This window comes from Coenobita brevimanus, chromosome 48 (genome assembly GCF_032717465.1).
Source record: "Coenobita brevimanus isolate Jiangsu-jjx chromosome 48, ASM3271746v2, whole genome shotgun sequence".
Lineage (NCBI taxonomy): Eukaryota > Metazoa > Arthropoda > Malacostraca > Decapoda > Coenobitidae > Coenobita > Coenobita brevimanus.
Window position 1 is genome coordinate 15,367,317 of NC_137001.1, and position 18,680 is coordinate 15,385,996.

An 18,680-nucleotide genomic window follows, 5' to 3' on the forward strand; every position below is an offset into this window, starting at 1 on the left:
AGCGTGACTAGAGGGCTCATTGGCCTGAATACTTAAAGTAGTTGTGTACAGCAGAACCCAGCATGGAGCTTCCATCGGCTGATGTGCAGTCGCTTGCTGCCATCCCACCAGTCTACAATGCCATGTCTTCCTTATATGAATACAGGAAGGCAGTGACAAGGCTGAAAAGTGGTAGGGCGACTGGTCTTTGTGGCATCAGGCAAAACTGATCAAAGCTGGGGAAGAAGCCATATATGGGGATTACTTGCAGTAGGAGAAGCTGTTCGATGTACTGGTATAATTCCTCCTGACTGGACAAGGTGTTTGGTTAGCCCTGTTTGGGAAGGGAAAGGAGATCAGTGTGACTGCAGTAACTACCACGGTGTTACAGTGTTCAGTGCTCCAGGCAAGGGTCTTCCTCATATGCTGTTGATGGATATCCAGGACCATTAGTTCAAGATTCAGAGGCCTCGGCAATCTTTACCCAAGAAGTCTACACTTGACTGTATTCTAACCATTGTGAGTTTCAGTAAGGGCTGCTGGCAGCCTGCATCAGTCTTAAGAAGTCGCTTCACTCAGCAAATGAGGCAGCAGTAGGGTGACTCCTGTTCCCCTGGCACCCCCACAGTGATTATCCAGTTGATAACTGGCTTATATTTACCACTGTGTGTGTGTGTGTGTGTGTGTGTGTGTGTTCTTAGGCGTGCCCATTGAGTTTATTTTTTCATTTTCCAGTGTGAGAATAATGATGAAAAGTGTGAGGGTCATGACAAAAGATGTGATAATGATGATCAGGTTGGAATCCAAGAATATTTTGAGGTGTTGTCCGTGCACAATCCCAAAGTGATGAGCAATTGGCAGTTGGTATCATTTGCTCTTTTATTACGTTTTCAGACTTTTGACTCGATGATGAAGTACTGTGAACATGGATGTGAATATTGTTTATGTACCGGTATTGTTCGTAACTTTCGTGCTTGCATGCTCCGGCTTTGGTCACCTAATGGTGTCTCTCAACGCTACTTGATCTCTGGCAGCTCCCTATTTAGTCCTTTATCCTTGAGGCCACACTCTGTAACCTTATCCCGGGTCTTTTTCGGTCTGCCTCTCACAACCGAACTCCCAACGTGAATAGGTTGTATCATTGTTCTATCGTTCATTCATATTTGAAGGCTCTAACAGGTTTGCATGACTCGGCCTTGGTCATCTACTGGCGGGTGTCCATGCTGCTCAGTCTCTGGCAGCTTCCCTTTTCAGTCCCGTATCCCTGAGGTCACACTCAGTGACCTCGTCCCAGGTCTTTTTCGGTCTACCTCTCGCAACCCTATCCGCAACATTAACACTTCTCATTTTCTGCAACCAATTATCATCCCCCACCCTCTACACATACCCAAACCATCTCAATCTACTGTTCTTCATCACAGCACCAATACACTCCAGTCCCATCCTATCCCTCAACTCTTGCACTGTAAACCTAGCCCCCCCCCCCCCGGGTCTCACACTCAAGGATGCACTGCACATCCACCTAATCATTGTCATTTCTATACGTTTGAGCAAGCGACTATCCTCTTCCTTTACTGCTCGAGTCCCACTACCATACAGCATTACACTCCAAACACATGCTGCATACAAAGATACCTTAGCATGGAGGGAGAGCGTTCTCAATGTCAGGAGAGGCAAGAGCTCCCGGAACTTCTTCTAACCACCACACTCTAGCCACAGTGCTAGCTCCTGCCCCACCTCCAACACATGACATGTCTCCCAAATAACAAAACTCTTCCACACACTCAAGAGACTCACCAACAAGCTCAATCCTTTCATGCCTGACAATCTCCACCTGCTCTCCCCGCCACACCACGCACACAATATCAGCATTATCTCGCTGTCTACCTCTAATACCACTACATCTCTCATGCACCCACTTATTACAGACACTGCACGAGGTGGAATTACTTCCCACGCCCTTGTGGCAAATCGCACATGGCCACTCTCCCTCGTCTTTAACAGTACCGCCCCCAACCCTAGATATCATCACTTTTGTTTTATCTGCATTTGCTCATAAGTCATTGTGCCCCATACCATCTCTCCACTTCGTAAATCTTTCCTCTGCCCCTCCCCTTTTCATTCTCTGCAATCATCACCAAATCATCAGCATACATCTCCCACGGGAATCCATTTCTGAAGTCACGTGAGAGGGCTTCAAGTACCATGATAAACAACAAGAGGCTCAAGACTGACCCCCTGATGCACACCAACATTCATGGAAAACTCATCACTCAAATCTCCATTCACCCTTACCTGGGTGCGAGCACCCACATACATGGCCATAACCACCCTAACCAGCCACTCCTCCATCCCAAGCTTTCTCATTGTCCACTTCACCACCTCTCTAGGGACTGTCAAAGGCCTTCTCCAAAGCAACGAAAACAAAGTACTGTTCCCGTTTCTTTCCTATATATTTTCCTGAAGCTGTCGAACAATGAATATGGCATCAGTGGTCCCTTTACCTGGCATAAACCCAAACTGCCTCTCATCAATATTCACTCTTTCTCTAATCATACCTTCTAGAACTCTCTCCATTACCTTCATTATTTGGTGTAAAAGCTTTATGCCTCCATAATTTCCTTTTTCAAGGGCATCACCTTTCCCCTTGTACACATTTCTATGGGGGAAAAAATAATAAGGGAAAGACCCAATTTGCATGTGTATATTGCAGAGTGACGGAAATAATGCATCACTAAACTCATGTGGCAGTATCTTATGTGTTGTGGGTATGGCTCAGTCTGCTAGTATGGGCGCGGATGATGGAATATGAGTATGAAATATATATGCGATGCAGGGTAGATACTGGTAATACTAAGTGATGATAAAGGATGTAAGAGTGATGATAAAGGATGTGAGAGTGACGATAATGGATGTGTGAGTGATGATAAAAGATGTGAGAGTGATGATAAAGGATGTGTAAGTGATGATGGATGTGAGTGATGACAAAGGATGTGTGAGTGATGATACAGGATGTGAGAGTGATGATAAAGGATAGTGTTAATGGATGTGAGAGTGTAGATAAAGGATGTGAGAGTGATGATAAAGGATGTGGATGAAAGTGATAATAAAGGATAGTGTTGATGGATGTGAGTAATGATAAAGGAAGTGGATGAAAAGCATGATAAAGGATAATGATGATGGATGTGAGTGATGATAAAGTATATGAGAGTGATGTTTAAGGATGTGAAAGTGATGATGGATGTGAGAGTGATGATTCAGGATGAGAGTGATGATAAAGGATAGTGATGATAAAAGATGTGAGTGATGATAATGGATAGTGATGATGGATGTGAGTGATGATAAAGGATGTGGGTGATAATAATGGCTGCTGCTAAGAAAAGGAAGAACCACTACATCACCCACCTAAGGGCGCCGCCATAGACAGCTGCCACAAAGACCCCAGGAACGCCAGTGAGGTGACCCAACTTCTGCATGACCAGGTAAGGGATCACCTGATCGGGTTTCTGTATCCTGCCTGATGCCAAGGGATCGCAGTCTCTGAAGGCAGCATAGGCAACCAGGCCGGAGAAGCAGAACAGACCCCACAGCAGCCACACACCCACGGCAAAAGAGATGACCAACCTGTGGGGAAAAACACGTAAATTAAGGATTAAATGGTACCAGTAGGTACCTTTTAACAACCACACACCCACAGCAAAAGCGATGACCAACCTGTGGCAAAAACGTAAAAATTATTAGATGTACTAACAGAGAAGTACAACATACCCCACAACAGCCACACACCCACAGCAAGAGATGGCCAACCTGTAGTAAAAACAAGAGGCTTACGAGGTCCAAATAAATTAAGCATTGGTGAGTGTACGTCAGTGAAGTACCCTGCAGTGAGCTGAAGGACTGATCTTCTGAGCACTACAAATGATAGTTCGTGTTTAGTGTTGGGACGATACGTGGATTAAGCAGTGTTGTGCTGGGCCAGTATTTGTACAGTTTATGTGAATTCTGTGCTTTCAGCCCTTACCTTGAGGATTTTTATACTCATATAAAGTCTGCTATGAACTTTAACATAAATGAATCTGAACACTTAAATATGCAATATGTCCACACTCAATTCTCATTATGCAACTCCATGAGAATGTAGTGGGGTTACGCAGTTTTGTTGTGCCTGTCTTCTCTACGGATATCCACACACCCTTCTTACCCTCAGCATATTCCCTTCATTCATTTGACTGTCTTGCATCCACTCTCGTCTCCCATTTTCCCTTACTGCCCATTCAACATAGGCATCCCACCAAATTGAACCTTTCTTACTCCTGGCTACCCTTGCATTCCTAACCAAACACTCCCGCAATCAACACACGTTTTCCTGATCCATTTGTTCCTAATTCACTGACTCTAACTCATCTTTTCCCTCAGTACTCACCTCACTGCTTTTGCTTTAAACTTCGCTACTTGTCATTCCCGTTGTCCCCTTCCTCTCTATCCACCACGTTCCTCGCAGCTTTTTTTTTTTTATACCACAGTCTTATGATCAATGAACTTCCACCATCACCTCTAACTGCTTTCGTATATATAACACTTCTAAGCATCTTTCTAAAAATATTACAACCAGTTAGTCTCCCTTCAATATAAATAGGAAGGTAGATAGACCAATGGATAGAGAGATGTAAACAAGGCCATCTAACCTTTGTGCCATAGCGAGGTTACCGATGGAAGCAAATCTCTGGTAGCTGGGCTGGTTGATGCCAATGGCCTCCATGGTGAGGAAGAAGCCAAGCACGGCGGTCGACCAGAAGGTGTGGCGCACGAAAGGACTTGTGTTCATGCTATGGCAGAAACAGGAGGCTGTACTGTGGCCTGTTACTGTATGGTCATATATATATATATATATTTTTTTCTTATTATTTCAGTGTCGTTGAATATTATAAAGCCGACTCTAAAGTTAACTCTTACCTGTATGACTTTATGGTTATATTTTCTTTTATGATTTCAAACACGCTGAATTTTATGAAACTGACTCGAATAAATGGGCTTTATTATACATGTGCGCAAAATGGCAGTAGATTGTTTTTTATTGAAATTAAACGCACACCATATTATCTCCTCTCAACACACACACACACACACACACACACACACACACACACACACACACACACACACACACACACACACACACAGTTTTGTGCATTACGGTTAAAATACAAACATTTCCCCTATCACAAGAATCAAACGGTACTCCCATTGCAGATTCTGGTGCTTTCCGTCATTTGGAATTTGCGCCGAAGTAACAGTGACTCACTTGAAAAACTCTATCCTGGAGCCCTGGTCAGCTATGGTCCAGACATTGACAAGACCAATTTCCTGGCAGCAGATGATGACCACGACCAGCACCCCGCCGAACATGAGCAGCGTTTGCATCACATCAGTATACACCACGGCCCTCACACCACCCTGCAACCACACAGCCCAGTCGGTTAAGGAAGCTGCCTAACGCCTTTTCCCAAGTGATTTATTTTGCTTATTACATCCCACTGTCCTCTTTTGCGTTACGTAAATCCTTCAAACATAGCCATACTCTGCATAAATAACGTACAAAAGGATATTAACCCACATCCAAAAAGAAATCGCTGAGGAAAAGGTGTTAGGGAGACTCCTTACCTGACGACAAAACAGACTACATCTCCCTCTCACTTAACCCCTTCCTTACGCTGACGTCTTTTGTAGTTATTCTTGATAGCTACGAACGATTTTATTATTATTATTATTTTACTTTTACTTTGGATAGACCTCCGAAGGAATTAATGAAGGCTAAATAAAACCCCTCCAATTGAGAGAGAGAGAGAGAGAGAGAGAGAGAAAGAAATCATCTAACCTGCATATACGTAAAGACTGATATACCGACACGAAAATGAGTCCTCGGTTTGAAAGGCGTAGCAGCTACACTCATTTTCATCCATCCTATTTCCCTTGTGTATTTCACGTTACCGACTCATTTTCAAGCAAGGAGCATTTAGTGAAGATCAAGGTGCTCTCCAAGTCGCTCTCTGTGCTGACAAAACTTATATAATTGGCCTATTATACATTTTTTTTTCATTTTTTTTCTATATAGGCAAAATGGCAATGTTTGATTTCTGGATTACATAAGAGAATGAGATAAGGCTCCAGTATTCTTTCCAGTGTTAATAATATAGGACTAGCGTTTGAATATCTCTCAAAGGGTGAATGATTCTTGTTGATGGTTCTCCAGTTCACAGAAGTAGTGTAAGTAGTTTCAGTAGGAAACCTGACCTGACATGACTTAATCTAAATGGGAATGAATGTGAAGGACCCACGGAGATCTGCATGACCTAAAGGAGACTAAGTAGACGAATGAACTTAGTGAGCATGACCTTCGTAACCTAACTTCACATAACAAGGCCAAATGGTTGAGACAGGCCCAACTGCACTGATAAACCTGTCTGAATTTAATTTGCATAACCCCAAATGAACCGAATTTAGGTGAACGGATAGGGGTAGACCAAAATTAAGATGGATCTGATATTTGAATTGCCCTAATCTGATCGATGGGTAAGGCCATACTTGCACCAAATATGTGATCGACGGGAGGACCTAAGGCTCAGGGACCGTCCAACGCTCAAACTCGGACACTGAAGCAGACCTAACCCAGTGCTTCGTTTCATCTCGTCGATCACATGTTTCGAGCAAGTGTGGCCGTACACTGAGACTGCCTGACTGGTTCCCGCCTTGCAACTCACCACAGAGATGTAGAAGGTGCACACGAGCCCCATAAGCACGATGGAACCAAGAACAGAGAGATTGGTGACGGTGGAGAGAGCCAGGGAGGGCGCGTAGAGACACACCCCCATAAACATCAACATATGAGCGAGCTGACATATGGTTCCAAGGAGACGCACTGCCCTCGACTTGAACCGCAACTCCAGGTACTGTGACACAGAAAAAAGGCATGAGCTTTATAAAGTGGACTGAGGTATTTTATTATTATTATTATTATTATTATTATTATTAGTAGTAGTAGTAGTAGTAGTAGTAGTAGTAGTAACAGTAGTAGTAGTATTGGTGGTGGTGATGATGGTGGTGGTGGTAGAGGTGGTGATATTAATATTATTATTATTATTATTATTTTTATTATTATTATTATTATTATTATTATTATTATTATCATTATCTGCGGTAGCTGGGGAGGTTCACCATCCACTCACTCTATGTAGTGCTGCTCTCGGATATCTGCCCATTCCTCTCCTCCATCCCTCTTTCTTCCATCCTCTTCAGTCTTTCTTTCCTTCATTCATTCCTCGTGCTTCTGCCTACAGGTGACTTTACACTCCTTCTTCTATCTTTCATTCCTTCATTCTTTCCTCTTCCTTCTGCCTGTGAGTGACTCTACACTGAGTGACAAGCCAAATGGTTTCCTGTACACCAGGAAACAATTCACTATGCTGGGTGGTAACTATATAACCAGATTTTGGTGCCTGGTGGTTTAGTGAGTAATTACGGCGCTCCAATCGGATTGAGCCGGTGAGGGTTTATATCCAAGGGATGGTTGGGGGTATATTGCTCACTTAATGCCACTCATGGATGAGTGAGGCTGGTCACTCTCATCTTAAATGTCAGGACCAACTTGCCTAGTCCCGTGCTCCTACGCCTCTCAAGGGGCAATGTAGGACTGGATGATGATATTTTTATCATTATTATTATTATTATTATTATTATTATTATTATTATGCTAGGTGTTTAAGGGTCAGCTTCTCGTCCCTTGAACGCCTAGTGTGCAGCTGGGTTCTCTTTCTAGACAGGAGCTTAGACAAATAAGAGAGAGGCAGGACACAAAAACTCAAGGCTACAGCCTTATACGTGGAACAGGTAGATGTCACAACAACAGGAATCTCGGTAATTATAAGTCATGTACTAGTATCATAGTATCGCACAGGATACTATTTAGACAACAGTTCAGGATAGCAGGTGAATGGCACACTAAATTGTGTTTCTAGTATTTTGGGCAGGGGAATAGATCACTGTCACTTGAAGGGAAATATAAACTATTTATTCCGGGCAATTATACCACTGGTCTTGCAATGCAGAGGAATTACACTATGAAGGCCGAGTCTCATGCTCACTGAAATCACTGCACTTTTATTAGATCTTTCTTCCTACTCTCAGTATATCACTGTTTGCCCAAATCAAAATTATCACACATTACTAGGCCTTGGACTTATGTTCCCTTGGATGATACACTGCCCGATATTCCAGTCACTATTACACTGTCACTGCACTCTTCACTGTCACTCAATCTTGGTGGGGTGGCGGCATGGTTAGTGGGGGGTGGTGGGAGGACTTACAGCCCGACTCCTGATGGGGGCTGAGTCCCGCCTGTGGCCTCTGTGTCCAGCGGCCACAGGATCACTCGTAGGGGCATCATCTCTCGTCCAAGGCTGTGGGCAGCAAAGGGCCCTGCACTGTCAGTGCTGGGAGTTGGAGTGTGGCCCTCAGGACTGGGGCCGAACAGCCTCCTGAAGCACTCACTTAGGCGCCTGTTGGAGGATGAGGGTTGTCTGCATCAGGGTGGGAAGAGGCCTCGCCCGTGGGTCCTGAGGACAGCCTCGGGGGCCCGGTGGCTTTGGTCTCCTGCTGTTGGGGGCGCCATGAAGAGTGAGCCGCGGCATTGGTTGTCGTCGAAGTCCTTCAGGTAGGGTCCCTCTGGAGCCGGCTGGGTGGAGTACAACCCTGGGGATAGCACAGGGCCTCTCCACAAGTCCTTGGGACTGGGACCCCTCCTCCTGGAGGATGTCAGGTCGTGGGGGTGTGGCAGCACCTGACAGAGGCCCGGCTGCTGACCGTGGCCTTTTAGGGACGTGGCTTCTGGCCGACGCTGAGGCCCAGCTACTGGCCATGGCCCGTGTGGGGGAGTGGCTACCAGCCGTCTTCTGAGGGAGGCGTGAGCAACTACTGGCCATCTCAATGGCACCTTCGGAACAGTTGCCAGCCATCTCCTGACGAAGGCAGGAGCGGGTACTGGCCGTCTCCTGAAGGAGTGGTGAGCGGCTACTGGCCATCTCAAGGGCACCTTCGGAGTGGCTACCGGCCGTCTCCTGATGAAGGTGGGAGCGACTATTGGCCATCTCCTGAAGAAGGGGTGAGCGGCTGCAGGCCATCTCAAAAAGGGCGTGGCTACCGGCCATCACTGGGGTGCTGCCTGGAGCTAGAGTAATAGCTCCACCCCGATCCTGTCGAGGATCAGCTCGCCTGCAAGGTAGTTTCCTTATCCTGCTATGGTGGCAGCGGGCGAGTTCTGAGTCATAGGGGCTCACGGCCCGGGCGGACTTATGTCCCTGTCGCCCGGGGTCGGGATGCACTCTGTCTGCCCCTCCGTAGGCTCCTCAGGGGTGTCGTGTTGCCCTCAGTCACTATTCCTGGCATTTTACCACCATCGTCGGGTCACATCCCCGTGACTAGAAGTGATACCCTTTGGTGTTGTTGGTGTGGTGCATGGGTTGAAGATGTTGAAGGAGGGCTTTCCATGTTGTGGTGGCTGAGTTTTCGTCCATCTGGGTGTCGCAGGTGACGAAAAGGGTGGACGTGTCGGTGGTGGTATGGAGGAGTCACAGGAGGTGGGGGGGGCCATGGACGCGATGTTTATGTCCCTAGGGCGGCGCCCATGTGGCTTGTCGGATTCTCATGTTGGTAGGTCTTGTCTCCACTACAGAGCTGTGTTGAATGCTGGAGATCACCGGGGAGCGTGGGGTTTTATAATGGGGCAATGTGGCATGATGTCTCTAGGGAGTGGTGGTAGCCAGGATTTGGGCTTGGTGTTGCAGGACTGTGGTGGAACTCGTGTTAGGAGGGGGAGTGTGGTTTTGCGGTGAGGTGGGTGGTGTAGGGGAGGAGGCGTATTGGGTGGGTAGGTGGTAAAGGCGGCTGGAACGTGTGATGGTGGTCTTTAAGGTGGGTGTGGGTGGCGAGTGGGCAGTGTGGTGGAGTTGAGGGTGGTGGGGAGGTGGGTGGGGTGCGTGGGGGTGGTGATGCGGTGGTGGTGCTGGGATTGGTGATGGGCGGTGGGCATGGTAAACTGTGGCCGGGTGGAGGAGCGGTTGGTCCGTGGGTGGGACATGTGGAGATGGGCATGGGGGATGGGGAGGAAGGTGGGGTGTTTGGGGGTGGAGGGATGGTGACGTGGCTCGGGTGGTGGTGGGTGGTGGGTAGGGTGGAGTGGAGTCTGGTTGGGTGGAGGAGTGCTTGGTGCATGGGCAGAACACACGGTGGTGAGCTTGGAGGATGGAGAGGGTGGCGGGGAGGGGGTGGGGAAGAGGTTTGAGCTGAGTGTTGGTGTGTCCTCAGGTGAGGTGTGATGTGGCGTGCTGGGAGGTGAGGTGGGAGGAGATGGGGAGGGGGAAGCAGGTAGAGAAGGTGAAGGTGAGATGTGGCAGTCATAGGAGTTAGTGGGAGGGTTGGCAGTGGTGGTTGGCGGTGGGGAAGGTGGTGTTGGGGTTGCGTAGGTGGTGGTGTGTCTTGCGGGCGGGCGTGAAAGGCGGCCATAGCGGTTGATGGCGGGTTGTAGGGTGGGAGTGGGTGGTAAGGTGGGTGTGCGCCCCCTTGGTGCTTTGGCTGCATGTGGCGTGGCGGTGGAGGTGGTGCGCCAGGGTGAGATACTTTTGGGCTGCACTCCGATGGTGGGCATGGGCGAGGTGGTGGTGCTTGAGGTGGGTGGTGCATGGGGGTGTGAGGGTGCTCTGGTACTGGAGGTGGGTAGCGGTGGCGAGGTGGCAGGTGAGGTGGCGTTAGGTGTGGAGGGTGAAGAGGCTGGAGGAGAGGAGGTGGGAGGCCGGCTGTGGAAAAGAATTTGTGGTTGTGGTGAGGCGGCGGGTGTGGTGGCGTGAGGTGCGGGCGGTGAGGAGGCAATGCGGTCTTGTAGCACCATCTTGGTGTTTGGTGGTAGGGTGGCTTGGGTGATGGCAGGGTCCCGTGCTCGCAGTGTGAGGTGGGCAGTGGGTGCGAAGCAAGGGGATGGTGCTGGTGTGGGGGTGGTGGTGGGCGGTGTACGGTGCTGGAACCGTGGTGGCTTGGTTGGGGGTGGTTGTATTGGCAGCGGTGGTGGTGTGGCAGGAGCTGAGGTGTGAGGTGTGGCGAGTGGTGAGGCATCTGGTGAGGTTATTGGGGATGAGCTGGGGGTCCACTGGGATGGTGAGGTTGGGTGTGGGGTAGGGGAGGTGACCTAGAAAAAGGAGGTGGGTGAGGGTAGATTAGAGAGAGAGGATAGTAAAAGAGAAGAGATACAGGGAGGAGAGCGAAAGGAAACGTGCCATTTCCCCATGTCATAGACTGGGGGGGGGGATATGAGGTGGCCCCCGTCAATATAAGGGTGTGTGGCGGCAGTGGTGGGCGCCTTCTGTGCCTTCTTCTTCGGGTTTTCTTTCCCTTAGGCTCGGGGCAATTGGCATAAGGTGGGGCGGCTTGTAGGCACTCTTGAGTCGTTCTGCTGTGCTGGGCAGCTTTTAGCTGCTTGCGAATGTCGTGAATGGGGCATTCATGGCTGCAAGCAGAAAATTCCCAAGGGTCATTCGCGATGATATTCGTGGGAAACTGCCTGATTGTGTCGACATGCGGAGGGGTGGAGTGGATGGCTAGAAGGCGCCTCGTTACCTGAATATCTTTATGCAGGTCTCCCGTAGGGTCGTGTATTATAAAATGTTTTTTGATAAAACTGGGGAAGATCCTGATAAGTGTGTTAAACATGAGCTGTTCCCGGGTTTTGTCATCCGCCTCTGGGTTAGCAGCAGTTACCAAGCATCTGGCCTGGATTAAAGTATCATCCAAATTGCCAACATATGTCAGGCTCTCCAACTGGGATAGTGCCACTACTTTTCCTAATGAGGGTGTGATGGCTTGGATAACAAGCTTCATGAAGTTTTTCCATGTGAGCCCTGGGACGATTTTTGACGTGATATTTCTCACTGCTTTGCCCAGTAGTGGGACTGTTACTGATATTTTTTGTTTGTCACCCTCAATCCCGATATCTAGCAATGGCTTAATAATTGCCAGATACGTGTGGACATCGTACTGTTCTGGGTGAAATTTAGGCAATTACACATGAGATTTGTTTGCCATTTTGCCGGTATTTCCTGAATGGCTCTCTTGTATGCCCAGGTCAAGAACCACCGCTGTCCACCAGTATTATGCTAGGTGTTTAAGGGTCATCTTCCCATCCCTTGAATGCCTAGTGTGCAGCTGGATTCTCTTTCTAGATTGGAGCTTAGACAAATAAGGAAGAGACAGGACATAAAAACTCAAGGCAACAACCTTACACGTGTATTGACTAATTCTATACGTGGAACAGGTAGATGTTACAACAACAGGAATCTGGGTAATTATAAGTCATGTACTAGTATCGTAGTATCACACAGGATACTATTTAGAAAATAGCTCAGGATAGCAGGTGAATGGCACACTAAATAGTATTTGTAGTATTTTGGGCAGGGGAATAGATCACTGTCACTTGGGGAAATATAAACTGTATTTGGGCTGGGCAATTATACCACTGGTCTTGCAGTGCAGAGAAATTACACTATGAAGGCCGAGTCTCATGTTCGCTGAAATCACTGCACTCTTATTAGATCCTTCTTCTTACTCTCACTATGTCACTGTTTGCCTAAATCATAATTATCACACATTATTAGGCCTTGGACTTATGTTCCCTTGGATGATACACTGCCCGATATTCCAGTCACTATTACACTGTAACTGCACTCTTAACTGTCATTCACTGTTGGTGGGGTGGCGGCGTTGTTAGTGGTGGGGGGAGAGAGGACTCACAGCCCGACTCCTGATGAGGACTGAGCCCCGCTTAGGCCTCTGTGCCCAGTGGCCACAGGATCACTCGTAGGGGCGTCCTTTCTCATCCGGGGCTAGGGGCAGCGAAGGGCCCTGCACTGTCAGGGCTGGGAGTTGGATTGCGGCCCTCAGGGCTTGGGCCAAACAGCCTCCTGAAGCTCTCACCTAGGCGCCGGATGGAGGACAAGATTCATCTGTGTCGGGGTGAGAAGAGGCCTCGCCTTGGGGTCCTGGGGGTTGCCTTGGGGCCCAGTGGCTGATGTCTCCTGCCATCGGGAACGCTGTCAGGAGTGAGCTCCGGCTGGGCGGGATACAACCCTGGTGATAGCACAGGGCCTCTCCACAGGTCCACAGGACTGGGACCCTCCTCCTGGAGGATGTCACGTTGTAGGGGTGTGGCAGCACCTGATGGAGGGGCAGTTGCTGGCCGTCTCCTGCAGTAGGGCCTGGCTACTGGCCATGGCCTCTTAGGGGAGCAGTTTCCGGTCGTTACTGAGGTCCGGCTACTGGCCATGGCCTGTGTGGGGGAGCGGCTACCGGCTGTCTCCTGAAGGAGAGGTGAGCAGCTACTGGCCATCTCAAGGGCACCTTTGGAGTGACTACTGGCCATCTCCTGACGAAGGCGGAAGCGGCTACCAGCTGTCTCCTGGAAGAGGAGTGAGCTGCTACCGGCTGTCTCTAGGGCACCTTCAGAGCGGCTACTGGCCGTCCCCTGACAAAGGCAGGAGCAGCTACTGGCCATCTGAAGAAGGGGTGAGCGGCTGCAGGTCGTCTCAAAAATGGCGCGGCTACCGGCCGTCGCTGGGTTGCTGCCTGGAGCTACTGTAGAGGAATGGCTCCATCCCAATCCTGTTGAGGGTCAGCTCTCCCACAAGATAGTCTCCTTTTGTTGCTGTGGTGGCGGCGGGCGAGTTCCAGGTTACAGGGGTGCGTGGCCGGGGCGGACTTATGCCTCTGTCGCCCGGGGTCAGGTCGCGCTCTGTCTGCCCCTCCGTAGGCTTCTCCCAGGGGTGTCGTGTTTACCTCAGTCACTATTCCCGGCATTTTACTTATTATTATTATTATTATTATTATTATTATTATTATGATTTTTATTATTATTATTATTATTATTATTATTTATTATTATTATTATTATTATTATTATTTATTACTATTATCATCATCATCATCATCATGATCATCTTTCCTATCTCCAAACAATATATTCAGATTATGGGAGATATATCAAACGCAAGGGAGGCAATTTACCCCAGTTAATCCCATTATTGGCACACCTTCTTAATAATTTAAATACAGCAATCTGCCTCTAAGAAAAACTAAGGGAGTACGTCATACGAAGGAAATAACCACAACGAAGACAAATATATCTCTTATTGTGTTTAATCTTGCAATGCTTCCAGCTTGCATCCCATCTCCAAGTACCCCCAACACAATGGCGTGAGGCTGGTGAGCATACATGGCCATATTATTGAAACTGAGGTATTTATTATTATTATTATTTACAGGAAATTCTCAAACATTTTATGATCATGTACAGTCAAAGAAGCAACTGTCTTCCCAGTTCTCTTAAAAAAAAAAAAAATGGCGAAATGAAGTGAAAAACCCTATCAGTACTATAGTCGCGGCGCACGGCTCTGAGGTTGTAATTATCGTACCTTGGCAACCTACCATTCAAAAGTGCGTCCGATTTCGTATCAGAATTTACACGAATCATATTATGCACGAATCTGTTATACATGAATATTATTTTACACGAACATATTATACACGAATCACATGCGTCTCATATTATACACGAAATCAGACGCACTTTAGAATGGTACGTTGCCAGGGCACGATAATAACAACCCCAGAGTCACGCGCCGCAACTATAGTGTGTGTTTCAGATGGTTCGATATTTCCGTTATGTTTTCGTCACAGTTTGGAAGATACTTGTGTGTCTGTACAGTAACATGTTTGAACTTTTTTCTTAAATCTTTACTTCACGTCGTTGTGTGGGATGCAGGCCAATCACATTTAACAGTAATAACAAGTGTTCCCCCAATAAGTCCAAACTGAAGGCTTGTTTACATTTTCGTGCACTCAGCTTCTATAATGTAGGTCCTTAATACCAGTATCATGATTACGTCTTTGTGATTCGTGCATTACTCTCAACATGAACCACAAAAACAGGTGCAACATCACAAAGCCGGGAGTTTAATGGGTTCTCACCAAGTTATAAATGATACAGTTATAGAGAATTCCCTGAAATAGGAGAATAACAACGAAATAGTCACCAAATGCCCAGGATATAATAGTAGGAACCATGCATGGCATGTGAAGTGCCCTCAGTGCCTGCGGAGGATGCCAAATGAGAAGACGCACAACAACAGAGCCTCACCATTTTGTGCCTGTCTCACAACCCTGCCATCCAGTTTAGTGCCAAGCTCACCGGGATGTTAACCCTTCATCACCGTACCTGGACAGGTTGTGGTATACAGCAGCAGCCACATCATACAAAGAGGGACGACCTCCCCAGACCACAGCGTCAGAGGAGACAAAGCCATCATCAACTGGGTGCCAGCTGCCTCAAACAGACTGCTTCCACTGACACAGTAGCGATCAAGACCTTTTGCACTGCCACGGTGGCCATTCAGGCCAAAGTTACCCTTATCCAGGTTGTAAAATAGTTTGGCAATTTAGACCAAGTTAGTGAAAAGTATGACATTTTAGACCAGTTTAGAAAAGAGAATGACGATTTTAGACCAAGTTAGAAAAGAGTACGGCATTTTAGACCAAGTTAGAAAAGGAAATGTCAACTTTACACCCAGTTAGAGTGAAAAGAGTGGAGGCCAAACACTGACCTGACTAATGGACACAAGACGCAGGTTGTAGAAGAGTGGAAGGGTGAGCTGGTGGGTGACGATGCTGCCCAACACCACGCCCAGCAGAGTGACCACTATTTGTGACCCGTATAAGTACACTTCAGTGGGATGCCCTGAAGAAAAATGGGGATGGGATTGAAATGGGTTTAGGGAAATACTTTGAGAGAATGGAAGACTGACTAGAAGAGTTTATGTGAGTGAGGAGGTGGAGGGGGAGACCAAGGATGAGATGAAGAGATGGACTGGAGAGGATGTAGAATGAGAGACTAACTAGAAGAGTGAGAGTGAGGTGAAGGGGGAGAGGAGGAGGGGGAGACCAAGGATGAGATGGAGGGACAGAGTGGAGGGGTTGGAGAATTAGAAACTGACTAGGAGAAATGTTTACTCCTTCAGTTTTAGCCATTAATATTCTGCTATGACTTGTTTGAATATCATGTTATTTACTGAAAGATTTGTCTACGGAAGAATGTATAGGAATTTATTGCATCACTCGTCTTGTTGAATAGTGAACCCTGACGAGAGAGAGAGAGAGAGAGAGAGAGAGAGAGAGAGAGAGACTAACCTAGTACAGATACAGCCGAGATGATGCCACCAAGGAGAGAGAGTGCCACAGGGAAGGGTGTCATGGCGCCGCTGCCCATCAAGTACTCCTGCGTGGACTCCTTGCCGCGACTCCTGTAGGCTGTCCACACCCCGATACCGACCGACACCGCCAGCATGAGACTAAACAGAGCATAATCCACGGCGGTGAAGTGCTCAGCAGCGTGACTCTCATCCACTCCCGACGCCATCACTCCACGACCCCGACACTGCTACCAAGAAAGACGGTATTGATTAGGTTCAGTTCACGTTCTGTACACAGTGTTTTGGCGCTAAGTTTGATCTCTACTTTTTCTGTCTTCTCCTTTACTCTAACGAAACCAACCCCAACAGACTAACAAACTACCAAGAAAGACGGTATTGATTACGTTCAGTTCACGTTCTGTACACAGTTTTTTGGCGCTAAGTTTGATTTCCATAAATAAAGGATCGAAAGCTAGGCACAAAATTCTTACCTGTAGACTGCAGTTAAGCGATTTAATTTCTAAGATACATTTTCTCCAAAAATACGATACGCAGAGCATTTTATCTATCAGTATATCTGTCTATTTCTATCTATCTGTCTATCTATTCAGATGCCTTAACCCGTCACGTCCCGAGGTTTTCCGCACCTATGACATCCCCCAGTCCCGAGCCTTTTTGGAAAATTTTTTTTTTTTGCTAAAACTTCCGCTTAGGTCGAGAAACGAAGCAAAATCATAAAGAAAGTGGTTCCTGCGGTCTAGAAGTGGTCTGTACAGGTGCGGTTCCCCCCCGCAGGTATCGTATTCTGTAATGGGCTGGATATGCGTTTACGTTTTCTATGGTAAGGAATAATGGGAGAAACAACACACAACACCTCTACATTTATTGAATTTGAACTAATAAACAATAACAGTAACAATATAATGGATTTCAGACACATATATATGAAAAATAAGCATTGTACCATCGCGCGAGCATAGCGAGTTTGGTCCGAGTCGTAACATGCTATATGCTAAGTTTCTGGTATGAGTCAACCTATCATTTTTTCTACTTGTATACTTCTGTTTCAATGACAATTTACCAATTACAACTGTTTGTAAGTGTTTTCAGATGTTTTCATTCATTATGATGACATGCAGCATAAGTACAGCGCACATCAGCTTAGTAAGCGCACTCGCTATGACTCGTATTTCAACATACCAAATTGTTTTATCACTTTCCAATTATTTTCCCCTTTACATAGAACCTTTCCTCCACCACTGGAAAGGTTTTCAATTATTTTCATTCATTACGAGGGCATTTAGCGATATGCTAGCGCATATTCACGCAGCAACCACTATCTCAAACACTCGTGTTTCATCATCTACTTTATTTATTCACTCCAATTATAATTTCCCACTTACATTACACACGTTTACACCCCTAGAATGCACTGTACATACTTACTGCCATTATTTATTCAAGTGAGCGTGAGAATATCGCCTGAAAATACCCTCGCAAGGAATGTTTCGTCATACATAATATTCACACACTTATATACTAATTCACTCACACACTTATATACTAATTATTCACTTTATCACTTGCTGACTTTTATTTTGACTAATACGTGCCTTATTCATTCGACTGAGCGTCAGGAAATCTTATCTTTATACACATGCTATGAATATTTGACTTAGAATATATATCATCACATACAATAATTTGAACTTATACCCGTAAGAATGTCACATAATAATAATTATATAATTACGGGCCGTATTTATTGCACTGAGCGACAGAATATCGCATCATACAACCCTCTCTATGTAAGTTTCAACTTAGGACAGATTTATATACTTACACCCAATGTTTTCACTTATGTTCTACCCGTAGGCACTTTATACTAATATTTGGAGATCCACATGACTGATAATTTCACTGAGCGTCTGTCTGTCGCATTTACCTCATAATTTCAGCGTCCTTTCGCATTCACACCATGCTAAAATTGCATCAACGTGTGATATTCACTAAAACATGGGTGAATACAGAGACCCACGTCACACTTATATTGTAATCCATAACACACTCAGGTTTCCAAACACGACGCCTGCCCTCGCTACGGTAATCTACAGAATCAGTACGGTGCATCAAGGGGCGGTGAACCGTGGACAAGAGGCTTACTTCTCTGTTGTGCTTCCACATTGTTGCAAGGATGTTGTTGGCTTTGAAGAAGACAACCTCACTCCTTGCAAGTTTGTGCCCTACCTTGGCCATGTGACGCCGGTTCACGTTTACGGTTCCACAGACTCCCGTTTCATGTGTGTGAAGATAACGAGCGAGAAGAGGGCTAGTATACCAGTTGTCGAGGTAGAGAACGTGACCGCGATGAAGGTAGTCTTGTATCATCGTCTTTACCACTGCTCCCGACAGTCCAATACTTCG

The 18,680-nt window shown here is 46.8% G+C and overlaps 1 pseudogene; it reads right to left on the bottom strand.

Annotated features, from left to right (window-relative positions):
* Positions 1 to 16,483, bottom strand: part of LOC145399307 (sodium-coupled monocarboxylate transporter 1-like) — a 42,074-nt pseudogene extending 25,591 nt beyond the window's left edge.
* Positions 16,484 to 18,680: the final 2,197 nt, after the last annotated feature.